The following is a 20,380-nucleotide window of genomic DNA, read 5'->3' as shown; positions in this document are numbered from 1 at the left end:
TTCAAGAGGGTGAATTCCAGGAAGTGTAAGGGAAAACCAAATATATCTTAAGACCCAGCCTTGGGAGTTATAGGGCATCTCTTCTACCATATTCTATTGGTCAAAGTGAGTCATAATGCCACCTCTACATAAATTTTGGAGGGGATTTATACAGGGTGAAGATATTGAGAGGTAGGCATCATTGGGGGATCTCTCTGAAGACTTGCTGTTAACACTGGGCATTGACAGTATCTGACAGATTGATCTCAGGGAAATTGTGAGAATCCCATACACTGGGAAAATTCTCATGAAGGAGTTAAGAAGGAGGTACTAAGACCCTGTGACCATGAAGGTGGGTACCAATGATCCAGGGGTCACAGACTTGCCTCTAGTAGGCAGAGTGATTTCCTTCTCCTTATCCCCATTACTCTGCTTGGTATACATTGAAAAAGAATGTTTGATGGAAAACTGAATTGATCACAAAAACATCTCTTCAAGATAATTTCTAGTCCAAATAAATAAATAAATGATAATTTCTAGTCCAAGGAGAAATTGGCATTTGTCAAATATTGTCTGGATACTAAGCACTTTACATCCAGTATTTAATTTAGCTCCCGTTCTATGAAGCAGGCACTTTTAATCCTCATTAAACAGGTGAGATATTGAAGTCAAACCTAAGACCACAATGAAGATTCTCTGCTTTTAGCTTCCAGCACTTTTTTCCAATTTGACTTTTTTTCTCTTTATGTTATTTATGGTAATCAAAATAGTAGAATAAATATAAAATCACTTTTTTTGAAATGTAGAAATAGTTTTCAGAAATCAACTTTAGAATGTAAATATAGGTCTATCAAATTCTCTCTTTGTGATTGAAAAGCAAGTATAGCAGGAGTAATAGAAATCTAGAAAGACACATGCAGAAGAATGAAACTAGACCACTCTCTTGCACCATACACAAAGATAAACTCAAAATGGATGAAAGATCTAAATGTGAGACAAGATTCCATCAAAATCCTAGAGGAGAACACAGGCAACACCCTTTTTGAACTTGGCCACAGTAACTTCTTGCAAGATACATCCACGAAGGCAAAAGAAACAAAAGCAAAAATGAACTATTAGACTTCATCAAGATAAGAAGCTTTTGCACAGCAAAGGATACAGTCAACAAAATTAAAAGACAACCTACAGAATGGGAGAAGATATTTGCAAATGACGTATCAGATAAAGGGCTAGTTTCCAAGATCTATAAAGAACTTCTTAAACTCAACAGCAAAGAAACAAACAATCCAATCATGAAATGGGCAAAAGACATGAACAGAAATCTCGCAGAGGAAGACATAGACATGGCCAACACGCACATGAGGAAATGCTCTGCATCACTTGCCATCAGGGAAATACAAATCAAAACCACAATGAGATACCACCTCACACCAGTGAGAATGAGGAAAATTAACAAGGCAGGAAAACCACAAATGTTGGAGAGGATGCGGAGAAAGGGGAACCCTCTTACACTGTTGGTGGGAATGTGAACTGGTGCAGCCACTCTGGAAAACTGTGTGGAGGTTCCTCAAACAGTTAAAAATAGACCTGCCCTATGACCCAGCAATTGCACTGTTGGGGATTTACCCCAAAGATACAGATGCAGTGAAACGCCGGGACACCTGCACCCCGATGTTTATAGCAGCAATGTCCACAATAGCCAAACTGTGGAAGGAGCCTCGGTGTCCATCGAAAGATGAATGGATAAAGAAGATGTGGTTTATGTATAAACTGGCATATTCCTCAGCCATTAGAAACGACAAATACCCACCATTAGCTTCAACGTGGATGGAACTGGAGGGTATTATGCTGAGTGAAGTAAGTCAATCGGAGAAGGACAAACATTATATGTTCTCATTCATTTGGGGAATATAAATAATAGTGAAAGGGAATAGAAGGGAAGGGAGAAGAAATGGGTAGGAAATATCAGAAAGGGAGACAGAACATGAGAGACTCCTAACTCTGGGAAACGAACTAGGAGTGGTGGAAGGGGAGAGGGCGGGGGGTGGGGGTGAATGGGTGACGGGCATTGAGGGGGGCACTTGACAGGATGAGCACTGGATGTTATTCTGTATGTTGGCAAATTGAACACCAATAAAAAATAAATTTATTATAATAAATAAATAAATAAATAAATAAATAAATAAATAATCTAGAAAGAAAACTAGAAAGGCATGAGGTTAAAGACGTGCCATTTGACGATAAGGTTCAGGGAGCTGTGACTCTATAAGTCCCTGGTCTGAATGAATGAATGAATGAATGAATGAAACCCACAGAGGCCAAAAGAATATCAGTTTCTACTTCTTGGGGACTTCCCTTTTCATGACCCCCTACACTATAGTGTGCCCCAATTCTGTACACCCACAGATACATCTATGACCAGCACCCAACCCTGCCAAGTTACTGGCCTGTCTGTCTCCCCCAGCTTCATGTGGGCAGCAACCCTGATCTACACGTTCCTCTGTCCCCAGCAGCTAGCATGGCTCTTGGTAGTAATAGATTGTCAATTCATTGATGAATGAGTGAAGGAATTCACCATCTGGCTTTGAAACTGGCTTTGAAGTTTGAAACTGGCTTTGAGGTTTTTTTTCATGGACACTCCAAGATCAAATGAAAATTAAGGCTTTAAAGAAAATTTCTTAAGGAAGTATAGGTGCGGCTTTGCCCCTAGCAGTAAGGACAGAGCTCTACTCATACAAAGTTTCCATCTAGCTGTACCTGCCACATGGAAACGGGTCCAAATACGAATTTGGGGGCTGGCCTTTGTGCCTCTACTGGTAGAAAATCCGTATATCTTGTTCAGAAAGGAGTCTGTGGCTCAACTGGAATAATCATGCAGAACTTCACAGCATGCTTTTCTGCTTGATGACTTTTCTAAATTCTGTTTTCGTTTTAGTATTCCAGCTTATTTTCCCTTTGCTCCAGTTTTCTAATTTATTTTTATTTTTTATCTTGCTGTGCTATGTGTAAGGACTTCCTCAGATTCTTTTCAGAATGAGGTTAGGTTTAAACAAACACGAAACAAACAAACGTGTCCTTGTGAATTCGCAATGACAAGCATTGATGTGTTGTCAGCTTTCTTATCTTTGTGTCCCTTCCACCCCCCCTTGGAGACATTAGTTAACCTATTCTTGTCATGCCAGATAAATCTTTACACCGGTGATCACCATGGTAGGTTTTACAATCTCCCTGGTTTGACATCAGCCATGAGTTGGCTTATGAAACACTAAAAAATGTCACCAGGAGATCTGTGTTCCAGCTTTCTAAAGCTTCTTGTCCCAGGACTGTTCAGCTATGGAAGCCGCTAAGGAACTAGGCATCTTCACTTCATCAAGAACTTCAAAAAACTTGGAGTTTTCTATAGAACTGCAAAACATTACCATTTTTCTTCTTAAAGTTTCATTAGAACCAAAGTAATAAACATTATTTATAAATGTCAAACATTTAAGATATTTTCTTTCCCCTGCGACCAACCAAACTCTTACATACCCATCAAGGAAGAAGGGGGTTGCACATCCCATAATCAGATAGTGTCACTGTCAACTTGTCAGATGCAAAAAAAGAATCAAGGAGAGATTCTTTTTTTTTTTTTAAGTTTTATTTTATTTTTTTAAAGATTTTATTTATTTATTCATGAGCAACACAGCAGAGAGGAGAGAGAGAAAGAGGCAGAGACACAGGCAGAGGGAGAAGCAGGCTCCATGCAGGGAGCCCGACGTGGGACTCGATCCCAGGTCTCCAGGATCAGGCCCTGGGCTGAAGGCGGCGCTAAACCCCTGAGCCACCCGGGCTGCCCAAGGAGAGATTCTTTACTTCTCTTGAGAGCTTCTCTCCCCAGAATCTTTCTTTTCCCCTAATTCAGGCTCTTAGCCCATTTAAGCCTCTTGTTCCACCACCCCCCCACCCCGCTCCCCACCTCCCAGGGTATTCAATTGCTGTCATGGACTATCATCCATTTATTTAGTTAGCTGAGAATGAGGTGGTGGTGTCCATACCCCCAAGTGTAGAAGAGAGGTCCCACCCCTTGGTCTGGTTCATGATTGATGAATTTAAAAGCCATTGGATCTTCACACCACCAAAATTAACCTTCTCCAATATTGTCCTTTCTGACACTAAAAGTTCTTCTGTCTCCTATTATTCTAATAAACTTTGCACATGCCAAATAACAGGAAATGTGGGGAGGAAAAGAGAGGGAAAAAAATCCATATTTAATATTTAATTTCCTTACCTTCTGGATTTTGTATATTATTATGAGATTTTTAATTAAAAGCTCATCTCAGATTCAATTTCTCTATTAAAAGGAGTAAACGCAGATGTGAAGGGCAAAAAATTTAAGTTTATGAAAACCTGGGTTTCATTAATTATTCCCTTTTCAACTAAAAGATAGTAACACCACACATCAGATAGCTGTGGCTTTTTGTATTTCAGGCAACTTCCTAAGGAGAGATCAATCTGGTAAGAAATTGAGTTGGACAATTAAATATTTTGAAAAAAACAAAGGAGGAAAATCCAAGCCAATGGTGCTCCTGTGTCTCTGTCGAAGTGGTGGCAGGAAATCAGCCCCATCCAGGGTTTTTCCCTCTCGTATATGTCAGGGTGCCCAGCACGACACTGCAGCTCTGGAAGCACCAGCATTTCTTGGGTCAAATGCCTTTCAGGGAGAAGGAAGGACTCTCTTCCTTTTTACCCCACAACCTCAAGATAGGTGGTTCTGTGTTTTTCCACAGAGGCTCCCTGCAGGCCTGAGTGACAAGGGAATTACAGTTCAGAGTACTTAGACTGGGTGAGACTGCTCTCATGTTCTGCAGGAAGAGCCTTTCCCCAGGCTAGTCTTGGAGGAAGTGTCTTATAACCATTCCTGGCTCCCTCCCTAAGCAAAGGTCAGCCTTCCCTTCCACTCCACATTGGTGAGATACTGAATACACCTCTGTACCCCATGGGACAAAGTCCCTTCTCTTTCCTGATGTAAGGCCTTCAGATGCCTTTTCTCTGTTTCCAGATTTGCCCTTGCCAGAGATAGCCTACTCCCTCCTGGTAGCCCCACCTTCTTCTTACAAGAGTTGGCCCTGTGCTGTGTCTTCTAGTAAGTCAATCCCATCAGAAGGTAGTCATCCAAATGCAGCACAACACATCTAGCTGGTGACCTTCATTCTGGAATTGCCAACTCTGTTTTACTATATGTGGGACATTGCAATCTAATATGGGTTAATTGCATGCTCTCCTTTAACAGGAGATGGTGGTCAGGCCCACATATTATTTTTGCATCTTTAAGGTCTCAATTTCTGGTGTCCTGTGAGAAAACGATCACACAGACATCCCTCTATACACATGTCTAAGGAACAAAACATTTCAAATCTAAATCCCATAGAAAAGAAAATTTCTACTAGAAGACACAAGTTGTAGACATTCAGTTCTGCCCATAATACAGGCACCTTTTCATAGGTAGTCAGCTGCTTAAACCTCAGTTAGCGTCTTAAAGCTCCCCATTTCAGAAGAGGGTCTTTGCTCTATGTAAGAGGGTTGTGGGTGGCAAGGAAAGAAGGGATGAGTTTGAAGGACAGCACTCCTCTTTTCCCATCTGAGAGGTGGTATTCATGCAACAAAAGAATGGTCTGCTCCAAAGGTGAAATCAATTATCCATCTATTATAACACAGAGAATTTCTCAAAGCTTTGAAATGAGAAATTTCAAAGACCTTAAGATGATGTGTTAGTGAAGCTCAATGTGCAGATGTCTCTTACCATTATACCATAATCTCTATAAGATGAGACTTCATCCAAGTGCTAGCCTCAGAGTGGGAGTTCAGCTCTGAGAAGTGGGGTAAGGCAGGTGGAGGCTGGGCTTCCTCCTGTGTTAGTCAGTAGGCTGCTATAATAGAATACCATAGACGGGGTGGCTAAAGAAACAAACATTTATTTCTGAAGCCTACAAGTCTGATATCAGGGTGCCAGCATGGGCAGGTTCTTGGTGAATGTCCTCTTCCTGGCTTACAGATGACCACCTGCTTGCTGTGTCCCTGCTTGGTGGGGAGAAAGAGTGTGCCGGATGGTCTCTTCATTCCTTATGACCATCAATTCCATCATGGGGGTTACACCCCATGACTTCATTGAAACCCAGTCACCCCACTTCAAATGACCCAATGACCCCACTTCAAATACTATCACACTGGGAATTAAGGCTTAAATATATGGATTTGGGAGGGACACAAACATTTAGTCATAGCACCCCCTCCTTGATATTACTCACAGGTTACTGCTTCCTTTTTCTGTATCTCCCTCCCTTCCATCCTCTACTGTGTGTGTGTGTGTGTGTGTGTGTGTGTGTGTGTGAACGAGAGAGCAAAATGAACATCAATTTCATCAAGCATCCAGATGTTTTCAGAAATCTGTCATCACATACTTCATCGAAAGATATTTTCAACCAATACCTGGTTTTTGTTGTTGTATCAACTCAGGGTAAGGTGAACCAAATATTTATAGCTAGAAGGGAGCATTTTGGTTCTAATCCTTTAAGTCAATTCAAGATTATTTGCTACATATAATGTATCCATCCTCTTTGTGCCCTGTCTCCCAATCTCTCAACCTCACCTCTGGTCACGGCCCTGGCAGGGTGGGTGGTGTCATGCAGGATCAAGTGCCCTGTATGCTGATGCCTCCCTTCTTAGACTGAGGTCATGCATCTTTCCCACCCACTCTGATGCCCCAATGCTGGTGTATCACACTTAGCAAGCCCCCAGTTATGACCTGGAAATGTAGGGGTGTTACCATCCCCAGGGGCAAGTCTCAACAGTGGGATCCCCTACTTCTTCTGGTTGGTTTTTGGGTGAAAATTCCTAAGAGGCATTCTGGGCACTCTTCAGAAGTACCCAGGATGGATGGAGCCACAGAAGCTCATAGCTCTGAGCCCAGTAGCAAGCCCTTATGTTGGTTTTTCCTCACATGAGGAAATCGAGGTCTCTAAAAAAAATTAAGTAAATATCTATTGCTATTAGTAAAAGTACCAGGATCCAAACTCAGGATCCTCCCTCCATGGCAGACCTCTTCCTTCCATCCCTTTAGCAGAAACTAAAGAAATTCATAATAATCATCCCTCAGCCCTTGACTGAATATATGCCAGGCTCGACATCCAGCATGCTCTGGATGTCATCGCTCTACTTCTCACATGAACCCTGTGAAGAGGATTGATCAAACCCATTTTAAAGATTAAGTATAAAGATGGGAAGACATTTACAAAACTAAAATGTAGAGTCTGACACTCAAACCCAGGTCTGTCTGCAGAATCTTGCATTTTCTACGTTCATCCAGAAAGTCAGTTTTTAAAAAAAATTTCCTAATTATATTTTGATCATTACCAAGAACCATAGTTGCCACAGTTGATATTTCTCCTACTACAAACAATTGTTTCATTGTATATTCCACATTTCATTTTTGTATAATACTGATGTGCTTACTGCATGCCAGATATTTTGCATAGTTTTACCCTGAATTATTCCTCTTGATTCCCATGGCAATTCTAGAAGATACATGCCATTATTGGCCAAATTTAGCAAATGAGAAAATTGAAGTTCAGTTCACTTGCTCAAGGTCATCTCTGATTGTAAACCATATCTCTTTATCTACTCTACTACACTATACCCTTCAGAAGCTCTTCACCTTGAGAGGAGCCCCAAAAGTGGAGTCTCTGGGACAAGAGCTGAAGACCAGACCCGGGAACGTGATAACCCTGCTGAATGCCTGCAGTATATGGCTATGATTGATCTCATTTCCACTTGATAAATTATGCTTTTTATGTCACTATTTTGTCATTCTTGGTTCCACAGGGAGCTCTGCTTTCATCTCCCTCTTTCCATTTTCCTGAGTCCCATTGTTTGGGTCCAAATCAGATCCGAGCAGGGAGAGTTATAGAGGGCATCTAGTGTATTTTGTTATGTAGACAGTTGTAGTTGGAGATGACATCTATTAGAAGAGAAACATATTGTCTAGATGGAACATTTTTTTTTACTGTTCAAAGAGAATTACAGAATTGTGAAAATAAGACATCTGGCCATTTCACCTTGTTGACAAGTTTTCAGGCATGATTGATGACTCTAGCCCTGGCCCCAACCTACACATGTGCCAATACTGTAAATCCTTTTATAGTCTATACATCTCGATTAAACCCCTGACACTGTTGATATACTTGGTGAACAAATATCAAGCACAAAGTCTCAGTGAGGGGAGCAAGCACAGGGAAGTAATTTGAGTTGACATAAGTGAATTAGGCAGATGTCTCAAGAAGGGGACTCTCTCTGGCAGCCTTGTAGCAATCAGAAGATGAAACGTGGAGCCGGGACCCCCCAAGACCTCAGAAGACTTACAAGGCAGGTGGAACTCTTATTGAAGGAATGTGACATAGACAACTCAGCTCTGATGTATCATATTTACTCTGGCTCTCATTTCTTCATACACCAAGCATCCATTGAGCACCTACCCTGCCCTTGATTCTATACTAGGCCTAGAGGGTACATATTTGGAGAAGGCACAATTCCTGCCATTAAAGGGGGAAAACAAAAAATGAAAGCTAACACAAATACTGTCACAGAGACACAATCACGGTGGTGGAAGGGAAACTAGGGCACCTTCTTTCAGGTGATGAGGTTTATGTATTGAAGAATAACCAGGATTGGCCAAGGAAAGAAGAGAGGAAGGGTGTTCTAGACAGAGAAAATAGCACACAACAGCTTAGGAGGCACCAGTGTCTCAGAAGACCTCTGGCTTCCAGAGCTCATGGAAGAAATGGGACTGATGAGGCTCAGAGACAGGGAAGCAGAAACCAGGTCACTGTGGCTCTCAGACATTCTAAGAAATGTGAACTTTATCAGTTTTTATCTTTTTTTTTTCACTTTCTTCATACCCACAGACATCAAAATGACACATTCTCCTTTAATGTTATTGAAAATTGCAAGATGAATTATGCATTGTTACTAAAATAAAATGGAAGCAATAGTGAAAAGTATGGTTTTGTTTTCCCAGACATTGTTTTGAAAACCACTGTGAAAGGCCACAGAGAAGCACTGAGGGTTTTGAGCAGAGATGGATGTGTGTGCTGGGGCTCTCTTGGCGGTGCTGGAGGAAGTGCCTGCCTTCAGCTTGCCAGTCCTAGAAGACTGTGGTGGTTATATACCATGGGCTGAAAGTTTGTGATCCTGAAAAATTCATGTTGAAATCTAATGCCCCACGTGACGGTATTTGGAGGTGGGACATTTGGGAGGGGATTAGATTATGAGGGTAAAGCTCTCAGGAATGGGGTGAGTGCTGTCACCCCTTTCACTATGTGAGCACACAGTAAGAAGACAGCCATCCACAAACCAGGAAACCACAAGACAGTCAATCAGCCGGCACCACGATCTTGGAGTTGCTAGTCTCCAGAACTGTGAGAAACACATATTTCCTATTTATAAGCCACCCACCAGTTTATAGTACTTTTATTAGAGCAGTCCGAAAAAACTGAGGCATTATGACAACAGGAGATGGAGAAAGGAAAGCCAGCAGGGTGAGGCCTGATGGGGAGAGAAGAAGCTGTCAGGTGAGGCTTAATGGGGAGAGGAGAGAGGCTGGCAGGTGAGGCCTGATGAGGAGAGGAGAGGCCACCACATATAAAGTCTGAGCTCAAGTTAGTTAACTCCTTCCCAAACCCACTAGAAATTTATTCGTAAAATGGATTTTACACAGAGCACACCCATTCTTAGGGAGACTAATGGGCCGTAAACAAATCATAGTGATAGATGAGTAGATATCAGCGGACTACATTATAAGGAGAAAACTAGCTTCCTGTCTAGGAGGCCAGATTACAAGTGGATTTGTGGGTCCTGGCCTTTGTTTTTTCTCTTCCCAGGAGGAAGATGATCACTGGAAAATGAACTATTCGCAAGAATTTGGTGGACATTCATCCACTCATCCAATTTGTTGCCCTAGGAACTCTGTAGTGTGTGTGTGTGTGTGTGTGTGTGCATACAGAGCACACACCAGGATGGTAAAGGCAGAGAATTTGCACTAAAGTTGCCCATGGATCTAGCTGGGAAGACAAACACATCAATAGGAACTGAGTATGAGGAAGAAGTGTTCTAATACAAGTAGGACTCAAGCCATCCAGAGAAGAGCACAATCCCTCCTTCCATTTTCTAGAAACTGTATTTCTGTTGGGAAATGGTCATATCTTATTCCTGGTAGAGCCCTTGGCAGGAAGTGGTGGTGTTTTCAAATGAAGTCATTAACAGAAATCCAATAGCAAGGGATTTCCAGTGAAGTAGATAATGCAGAAACTACTTATGTGTGATGACTAAGCATGCTCCACAGTATTAGAACCTATGTTAGCCTACTGGGGCTGTCACAAAAAATACCACAAACAGGACAGTTTAAACTCAGAAATGCATTTTCTCACAATTCTGGAGGCCTGAAGTCTAAGATCAAGATGTTAACAGGCTGAGTTTCTTCTGAGGCCTCTCCTGTTGGCTTGCAGACAGCTGCCTTCCTCTTGTGTCTTCACATGGTCATTACTCTGTGTGTGTCTGTGTCTTGGTCTCTTCTCATAAAGACATCAGCCATATTGAATCCATGACCTAATTTAGTTTTAATGACCTCTTTGAAGATTTTATATCTAAATACAGTCATATCTTGAGGCACTGGGGTTAGGAACTCAACACAAGAATTTTAAGGAGACACAACACAACCCATGAAAAATCCATATTGTATACATGCTAAAGCTGAGATGGTGGAAGCAGGATCACTGCTTTGATTGGATCAGAATCAGAACATTTGTGAAAAGACAAGCCAGAGTGATGGTATAAACCTAACTGCAAAGGGGCACCACTAGAGGTGTCTTGCTTAGCACCCATTGCTAGGCTATGGGCTTGGTTAATGCTATGGCGTCCTGCATCAGGACCCCCACAGGACCCCCACTTTTTACTCTTAGTCAATTGTTGGAGTGAGGTGCCTTGGATTTCAATGTGGCCAATCATGTAATCCACCTTGATTGTGGAAAAAAGCTCTACCGAGGCAGTCTGAGATCACACAACCACCTTCACCACCTGGGTTGCCTTCCTTATTGACTGAACATGAAGTACACTAAAATCCAAAGTTGTTCTCCCCACGTATTCTAAGTTGTATCTCCCCTAGGCTTTACAATTACATGCGGGGACTCCTTTTCTGCTTCCACCTTTTCCTTTCTTCCAGAACCCACTAGAACCTAGAACCAACTAGAACTTTCCAGAACCTAGTGCTGGCATTGAGTTAAGCAACCTTCTAGCATTCACAGCATCTCCAAATAGGATACTATTCAGCTTCTTCTCTCTATCCCTTGATATAGAATAATGGAAATATTTGCTTTCCTATAACTCCCAGCCACTGGCCCTAGTTCTGCCACTTGATAAATCAGAGTCACAACTGCCTTCCCATTGTCCTTCCAGGGTTTGAAATGAAATTTGATTCTCTACCAACATCACCGTGCAGATTCTTCTAAGGCCTCCTAACCCTGCCATCCTTTCTTCCGTCTTCCTACCAATCCTTCTTTACATATCTATTAATCAGGATTTGTCCCAGAAACTCAAACTGCCACCTGAAATAACATGTCATTAAACCAGATGCTCCATGAGGGCAGGAGCCATGTCTAGTTTGGTTGCCACTGTATCCCTCAGACCTCACACTGTGCCCAACCCACACAGGAGCTTAGTTAATATTGTTAACTGGAGGCAGAAAAGAAGGCAGGCCAGTCATTTCTGCCCTGCAGGAGCTTACTATACAGTAAAGACAGAGTGGGGAAAGAGACAATTCAGTGTGGTAGGCCTACAATGGACGTGTGTACAGAGGACAGTAGTGTACCACGGAAAACACACATAGATCTACCCTAGGATTCCAGAAAAGGGCTTTGCAGAGGTGATCGTTGGGCCATTTTATTGACAACTCAAGGTTTTCCAGAAGGAAAAGTGGAATTTTAGTAAAGAAAATAGCATATGGGAAGTCCTGGAGACTCACGACATCAAATAATTAGGAAATCACGAGGGTGTCAGCATTTACTGAGCCCCTGGTATGTGCCAGGCATGCTCCCTGTGCTTCAGGAACCAGAGACTGCCGAGTGCCTGTCACTGCTTGAGTGTTTTGATTCCAAAAGCCCAGAAAGAATCAGGAAAATCCAAGTTGTATTCCCACCTCGACTTTGATCTGCTAATGACTTGTTATTCGTTATTCTTCCATTTAAAAGGCACAGTCAACCACACAGCTACTGAGTAATGCATCATAAAATAGCAAGTAAAAAAATAATTACATGTTCCTGAAATTGCTTGGTGGTTATCCTTGAAATATCAAATCATTCTGATGAATTACTTGGTAATATAACTTTTCTTTTTTAATTTCATGATAATGTTCCAATTTACTAGTCACAAAACTCCTGACATCATTGCAGTCCCAGCAGGGTAGATATTTTAAGCAGTTTTGACAATATAATTATGGTGATTACGTGGATATTTGTTTCCCATCAACTAAATAATAACACCTTGTCCTGAGAATCTAGGTTTCTTGGAAGAATCTCAAAGTGCTTTACCAACAAGCATTATTTTTCATGAAGGGTTTGCTCCAAGCCCCCCCACCCCAGGTTGAGGGGCTCACATTCCTGGTTGAGTACCAAGCCCTGTGGTAGCTGAAGGAGCTCCTGGTCAAGGTGTGGCACTCAGGAAGAGCAAGTAGTAAGATTTCCTCAGCTTTGCCTCACCGAAGTGCCTGGGATCTGGGGGTCCCTGAATCAGCCTCCACAAAGGTCAGGCCAATTCTTAGAACCTGAGTGTAGTGTAAGAGCTGGTTAAGTTCTCGTAAGGCTACTGTGTGCCAAGACCTGAGGTTGGAGCAGAAGCTTACACTAAATATATTACTCTGTCAGTAAAAGAAACAAACAAAATAACTCTTATTTAAAACTCATAGCTTCTGGGGTGCCTGGGTGGCTCAACTGGTTAAACGTCTGCCTTCAGCTCAGGTCATGATCCTGGGGTTCTGTTGGGCTCCCTGCTTAGCAGGAAGCCTATTTCTCCCTCTGCTGCTCCTCCTGTTGTGCTCGCTCTCTATCTCTCATTCTCTCTCTCTCTCTCTGACAAATAAATAAATAAAATCATTTTAAAAAGTAAAATAAAATGCATAGCTTATTAGCAATTGAAGTAACACTAAGTAAAAGAAGCTTCTAATTTACTACTGAACACCTATCAAGTAAACAATAATGAGCAAATACTGTCAGGGATGGAAAGAAACATGAGTTTCACATTGCTTGATCTTTCTGGAGGAAGCCAATATGCAGTCAGGTCTATAAAAAAATTTTCTTGTATTTGTAAATGACTTCAAATGAAATTAAATAGGTGTAGGTCTGAGTACATAGCCTGGGACTTAGTAGGCTAGTAAGGAAAATGTGTCTTCTTTCCTTTGGGTAATTCCTTAGCTCAATCTTCCTAGAAAGACTGAGGCACAACCTGGGTGCTCATGTTTATTCAGGGATGAAATACCAGGAGAGCAAGAGGCAGGACTTTTTGAAAATCTAAGTTTTATAGTTATTCAGGCATGGTGGTGAGGCAAACTGGTCAGGAGATGACTGCCATCGTTTTTACTCAGGGTACCCAAGAGGAAGGGAGATGCCACGTAAGGTAGATCCACACAGGGAACTGCCAGAGTTGACCAGGAAGCAGGAGTTGGGGAAATGGGTCAAGAACCCTTATTTGGTTTCTGCAGGAAGGAATGGGTGAGGTCGAATAAGCAGGTTTAAGGTCGGCTAATTTGAATAATTTGAGTAATTTGAGAAGGCTCTGGGACACAGGGGAGTAGAGCTTGTCTGGTACCTGGGCCTGAGGTGGCCAGGGCGGCTAGACAGTGGCTGGAGTGTGAGAGCCTGATAGAGACAGAGGGGTGTGGCGGTGGGTTCTGGATTGAATGGTGTGCACATAAAAGGCACACTTACCTGGGAGTCATTTACTGTGTCTAAGAACGGGTTAGCCCAGTTCATGTCTGAAGGGTCCCAGTCAGTAAGACCCCAGATGTCAAAGTGTCAGAAACACATGATTAATACAGTAAGAAGGAAGCTGGAGAGATAAGGGAAGAGGCAGGAAAGTACAGAGTGGCCCCTTACTGAGATACTATTACATTTTCCCAGGAACATGCAGCTGGGTTCTTGGTTGTATGAGCCAGAACATGCACTGGATTGGGATGGTTTACTAGGGGTGAGAAATAAAGGATTTCTATGCCAGCAACTTCCCAGCTCCTGTCGCATCTTGAGCAAGGGATGCCCACTGGATATAAACTCCAGGTCACATCACAAGGTAGCGATGGGCAGAGGACGAGAGACTGACAGCCAGGAGACAGTGACATCTGCTCCAGGTCTGAAAAACCTAAAAGAGGAGCCCAAATGAAAGAGAAGTTTCTGTGGGCTGAGTTATGATTCTCCCCCAAATTCATATGTCCAAGTCTTAATCTCCAGTATCTCAGAATGTGACTGTATTTGGAGACAGAGTCTTAAAAGAAGTAATTATATTAAAGTGAGGTCATCAGGCCGGGTGATAATCCAGGAAGACTGAGGTCCATGTGTGAGGAGATTAGGATACAGATGGGTATGACGGGAAGACCACGTGAAGAAACAGGGTCTTCTTGGCCATCTACAGACCAAGGAGAGAGAGCTCAGAAGAAACCAGCCCTGCCAACACCTTGATCTTGGACTTCTAGCCTCTAATTCTGCAAGAAAATAAATTCTTGTTGTTTAAGCTGCTCAGTGTACGGTAGTTTGTTACGGCAGCGCTAGCAAACCAACCCAAGCCGTCCTGCAGAGCTACCACAGGGTATGCAAGACAGTGAATTTGGTACAGCAAAATAATGAGCTAATATATAGCCATTAAAATGAAAATTCTTTGGAGTAAACACACAATTGCGCACACTGATTGATGGTGAGTAAAGAAGGCAGAAGGGAAAATAGAATGTACATGTTGATTACAACGAGGTGAAATGAATGTAAATCTGTATGTTTATACAGATCAAGGAAGATTTGGAGTGATGGGAAGTTAATTCTCTTTTTCCACAAAACTGTTTTAATTAGGCTGACTGCATATTACAATTAAATATATATTATGTTCATTTAAAATGTTTTTCTTTGATCCTCTATTTCACATTGCTTATAGAAGAGAAAAAAATATGTTTGATTAAGTCATACAGTCTGGCTGGGTTTGTTGGCTCACGTGACAGCTGAATACTTTGGGGTGCTGAGAAGGATTCTGAGGCTCTGTCTAGATTCCATCAGCTGGCAATTTTCTGTGAGTGGCCCAGGAGGGGGAAATGGCAGCACGTGCCTGCTCTAGATGATCTCCAAAGGCCTGTTCAGGTTTAACTCTGCGATTCTAAGATCGCATCTGTGAGTCTTTGCAGGTTAGAGTAGAATTGGGTTCTACGCTGCTTACTGGCTGCATAAATTAAAGAAACCGTTTCCATGTGTGAGTCACAGAAATTCCCGCGTCCTTGTTCCAGCGCGCATCTGGACCCAGTTCTTAGATAATCCACGTTGATTGCCTGAGCAAACCCCCTGCAGCCTTTTCATTAACTGGACTTTGTTTCTCATTTAGGTTCAGATTTGTCCTCGTGCAGGGATGGGGGGGTCTCTCCTCACTGGGTTTCCATTCCTTCCTGGTTTGTCTCTACACAGTTGTAAAAACAAGCAAAGACAGCGAACCTGGGACCTCACACCTATCTCTCACTTAAATGTGTCTCTTGAGTTGTTTTTTTAAAAAACAAGTCAGTGTATCATTTCTGTAGCCCTTTGGTGTCTGCAGAGCATCTCCCTGCACCGTTGATCCTTAGGCATCAGTCCCCAGGAAAGGCAGGCAAGTCAAGTCTCCATGCCCAACCTGCACAGGTCTCATGACTCCAGGCATCACACAATGACATTCCTATCTGGCCTCGGGTCTGGCTGACCACAGCTGCTAGCTCAGGGGGCGTCCTAGGGTGTTCCTTCCAAGTGTAATGACCACAGACCAAGGCTGGTTCCAGTTTCATCCTCCCCTGGGAAGCATATGCCCCATGTACCCCTTGGCTTCGTCTCTGATTCAGGACTTCTCCAGGGCCTCTCCAAGGGGAGGCTTGCCCTCCATGCCCTCAGCCTCATGGGGTTTGGGGACTAGAGCTTTCCCAGGAAGTGAGACCTGCCAGGGTTAGACAAAGGACAAGTTGGTCACCCTCCCCGGGGAAGACGTCAGCACACTTCAGGTGAGGAGGAGGCGGTGGGTGGGGCGAACCTACTCTGCCACCTTGTAGTGCTGCCAACCATGTAGCAGGATTGCCTGCAGTTCACTCAGAAACCATGAGTCCCACCCTCCTGGTTCATTGCAGAGACTCCCTGCTCCGCTGCTCTAAGGGAAGGGCTCCTCCCCAGTCCCCCACTCCATGTCCCTACTTGTGAGAGGCAGACACAGGATCCAACCCAGGGCTCCTGACGCTCATTGCTTGTGCCATGGCAGCTTTGATTCAATGTTGTCATCTGCTTGCACCTCCTCACTTAGGCCTTCCTAGACATTCTTCTCAACTCATCGCTACTCAATTTATAAGGAAACTGAGCTAGGAGAGATGATGACAGCATGTGCTCAAGATGACATTGCTTGCTAATCAGCTGGCTTCATGTTCCCCTTGATTATCCACATGGGCTCAGTGTAGCCTCAAGGGCCCTTAAACGAGGAAGACAAGGGGCAAGCAGAGCAATCAGGGGAATGTGTGACAGCAGTAAAAGGCACTCCGTAGAGTCACACAACATTGGTGGCCGTGAAGGATGGACAAAGGGGACCGTGAGCCAGGGAATGGGGTAATTTCTAGAAGCTGAAAAGGCCAAGAAACAGATCAGCTTCTAGAGAGGAACGCAGATCTGCCAACATCTGGATTGGAGCCTGGCAAGACCCATGTCAGGTTGCTAACCTCCAGAACTATGCGATAATAAATGTGTGTTGTGCTAAGTCACTGAATTTGGCACTGACAGCAACTGCCACACTAACAGTGTTTGCAAGAAAGGGAACACCAAAATATTTACATCCCTGAGCATCAGTCTGGGTCACAGTGAATATTTATAGAATGAATGGAGAAAACGGGTGAGGGATGAGTCCATTCATATGTCCTATGGTGCTTTACCTTATTTCTGTGGTGGAGGAGAACAAACACACATGGGCAGAGCGAGAGCTGCTTCTCTATCTGTATCTCTGTCTCCACTTAAATCACATCTGTACCTATGTACCTACACCTTACCGGTATCCATACCTATTTATATAGAGATATGGATAAAGAAGTAGATAAGTCAATAGACGTATGTGCGTACAAATATGTCTCTGGCACTATATGTACATTGTTTTGTTTACTTTCCACAACACTCATCACTCATATGTAGAATGTAATAAATAGTGCAAAGGATCAAAAGGGGAGGAGGGGAAACGGAATGGGAAAAAATCAGAGAGGAAGACAAACCAAGAGAGACTCCTAACTCTGGCAAACACACTGAGGGTCACTGGAAGGCAGGTGGGTGAGGGGATGGGGTAACTGGGTGATAGGCATGAAGGAGGGCACATGATGTGATGAGCACTGGGTGTTACAGGCACCTGATGAATTATTGAACTCTACATTTGAAACTAATGATGCATTATTTGTTGGCAAATCGAATTTAAATTTTCAAAAAAAAAGAAAAAAAATCCACAACAACATGGTGGAAAAATGAATTTTCCTGCATTTATTTATTTATTTTTATTCCCCCCGCCCCGCATTTATTGCTGTGAAAACTGAGACCCCCGAAAGGCCAACGGACTCAAGTTTGTGCAGTTCGTCGGAGCAGGTCGTGGGAAGGGCGCAGAACAACAGCGGAAGCTCCCTGGGCTGTTGGGCAGGGCCTCTCCCCACAGCCTCTCTCCCTGCTTCCTCTCCGCGTCACCCAAACACCATGACCCAGATCCTCAGGCTGATTTGAGTTTTGAAGAATTCTCTTTGAAAAGTTCTCACACCGGATATTTTTATAGAGACCTGGTGGAATGATTCTCACAATTGACTTGTCAGCCTTGATAGATAGATAGTGTTCTCTACAGTCCCAGCTGAAAGAGAGGGGGGGAGGTTATTTTATGTGCTGACTAAATTTGTAAGCAGGGATCTAATTAAAACATGTCAACAGCAAAACTCTGATTAAAGAATGCTGTATGAAAGTTGTGTCTACTTGAATGAATCAAGCATAAATAAAGGGAATGAAGATTTATTCCAGAGAAATAGGGAGAAAGGGTGGGGGGAGTAGAAAGAAGAGTGCCTGGTGCTGGAGTTATTTGAAGCCATGGGTATCTGCGGGCAGATTCTTATTAAAAGGTTTTGAGGATGGAAAAAAAAAATAGCACTACTTTTCCCTAAAGGTTGAGAGAGCAATAAGAGGAAAGCAATTTCTGTTTGGTGAGATCCATTTCACACACGACTCAGGGAAAGAAGAATCAGGTGTGCTGCAGAGTCACACTGGGTATGTGCTGGAAATTGCGGGCTGCCCTTGACTCCTAGAGCATCTGTCCCCAGCTGAAGCAGGTGGGGAGGGGCCAGCCCCTAAAGCGACAGCAGTGCCAGAGGACTTACCAAGGAGGCATGTTCCCACAACCCCGGCCCTCCTGTCATTCTAGAAGACCCTAAAACCCAGCTAGTGTTTACTGCTCAGTTCCGATTGTCCAGAGCTGGTGCTAGAAGCTTTCAAATGCATAGTTTAATTTAGGAAACCGTATCAGCAACCCTGTTAAGTAAGCATCACTATCCTCATTTTAAGGAAACAAGCTGAGAGAAGGTGAGCATGATGGTAGGCTCCAAAGATACCCACGCCTAATCCCTGGAACCTGTGAATATTACCCAACATGGGAGGTATGATTAGGTTAAGGATTCTAGGTGGGGAGATTCTCCTGGATTATCTGGGTGGCTCCTAAATGTAACCATAGGGTCCTTAAAGAGGGAGTTGGAGGGAGATCTGATGGTAGAGGAAATAGTGGGATGAATGCCAGAACCCGTGTTCCCCCTATGTGATCGCCCTCAGGATCTGATCCCTTCCCCTGCCCTCCCATCCCCAGAGTAGTGTCTGCGCCTTCCTAAGAATCCTATCGGCCGGTCCGCAAGACTTACCCTACTCTCTAAATGATTTTCCATCCTCTGATACCCACCTTCCCCTACTTGTTGGCTATAAAATCCCTACTTTTCCATGTTGTATTCAGAGATGAGCCCAATCTCTCTTCCTTACTGCAAAACCCCATTTCAGTGGTCCCTATAGCTACTGAGATAATCCTAAATATAGGAGAGCCTTAGCATAAGTATCATGAATAATTTCCCTTAACCCTGGCCATGTTAGTTTCCTGTGGCTGCTGTAACAAAGTACAAACTGGGTTACAACAAAGCACAACAAAAGTGTATTGGCTCACAGTTCTGAAGGCTACAAGTCCTAAAGCAAGGTGCTAGTAGGACACACCCCCACTGAAATCTGTAAGGGGAGAAGCTTTGCCTCCTCTGGCTTCTAGTGTTTGCCAGTGATCCTTGGCATTCCTTGGCTTGTAGATGCATCACTCTGATCTCTGCTTGTCACGTGTTCATCTTTTTCCTGTGTATCTCTGTGTCTTTTCTCTGTTTTCTTTTTCTTTTTAAGATTTTATTTATTTATTCATGAGAGATACACAGAAAGAGAGAGCAAGGCAGAGACACAGGCCGAGGGAGAAGCAGGACTCCATGCAGGGACCCTGACATGGGGCCCCATCCCATGTCTCCAGGATCACGCCCTGGGCCAAAGGCAGCACTAAACCACTGGGACCACTGGGGCTGCCCTCTTCTCTGTTTTCTGTAAGGACACTTGTCATGCTGGACTAAGGGCCCACTGTACTTCTGTATGGCCTCATCTACATCTCACTCATTGCACCTGCAAAGAACCTACTTCCAAACAAGATCCTACAGAAGCACTGCATGGGGGAGTTAGAACTTCAATGCATCTTTTTGAGGACACCATTCAGCCTGTAACCCTTGCCAAAGCCATTTAGCTAGTAGATGGCAGTGATGGGCTTAAATACAGCTCTGGTTCTTTTCCCTTCACCAGACTTGATGCAGGCTCTTTGTGAATAGTGTGTCAACGAAGCTCATGGCTCTTCGGTGGCTCCCTAAGAGTTTCCAGCAGATTTCCCGGCGCTTTAAGTGTCCCAGGTACCTTCACTTGGGAATACTATTTTGCTCTACTAAGCTCAAGCTAGTGGGAGCTCTCTTTGCAAGTCACTTATTCCCATTCCAAAAGGCTTAGATGCTTTATTTTCATTCCTTTCAGCATGAAATTATTCTCCAAAGTGCAGAAGAAGGGAC

General features: G+C 43.4%; 1 long non-coding RNA gene across 6 annotated transcripts in view; it reads right to left on the bottom strand.

The window, feature by feature from the left end:
- The window catches only part of LOC111098563, an 83,952-nt gene that overhangs the window by 37,173 nt on the left and 26,399 nt on the right, over positions 1 to 20,380 (bottom strand). For 3 of the 6 annotated variants that reach the window (XR_005368753.1, XR_005368754.1, XR_005368755.1), the window contains one exon: positions 17,750 to 18,120. The exons of the other annotated variants lie outside the window; for them this stretch is intronic. This is a non-coding gene — a long non-coding RNA (uncharacterized LOC111098563). Of the gene's footprint in view, positions 1 to 17,749; positions 18,121 to 20,380 lie in introns of those variants that run through there. 6 annotated transcript variants of the gene reach the window in all.

This window comes from Canis lupus, chromosome 13, assembly GCF_011100685.1.
Source record: "Canis lupus familiaris isolate Mischka breed German Shepherd chromosome 13, alternate assembly UU_Cfam_GSD_1.0, whole genome shotgun sequence".
NCBI classification, from domain to species: domain Eukaryota; kingdom Metazoa; phylum Chordata; class Mammalia; order Carnivora; family Canidae; genus Canis; species Canis lupus.
The sequence above is the reverse complement of the archived record's forward strand: the minus strand, read 5'-3'. Positions and strand labels throughout refer to the sequence as shown.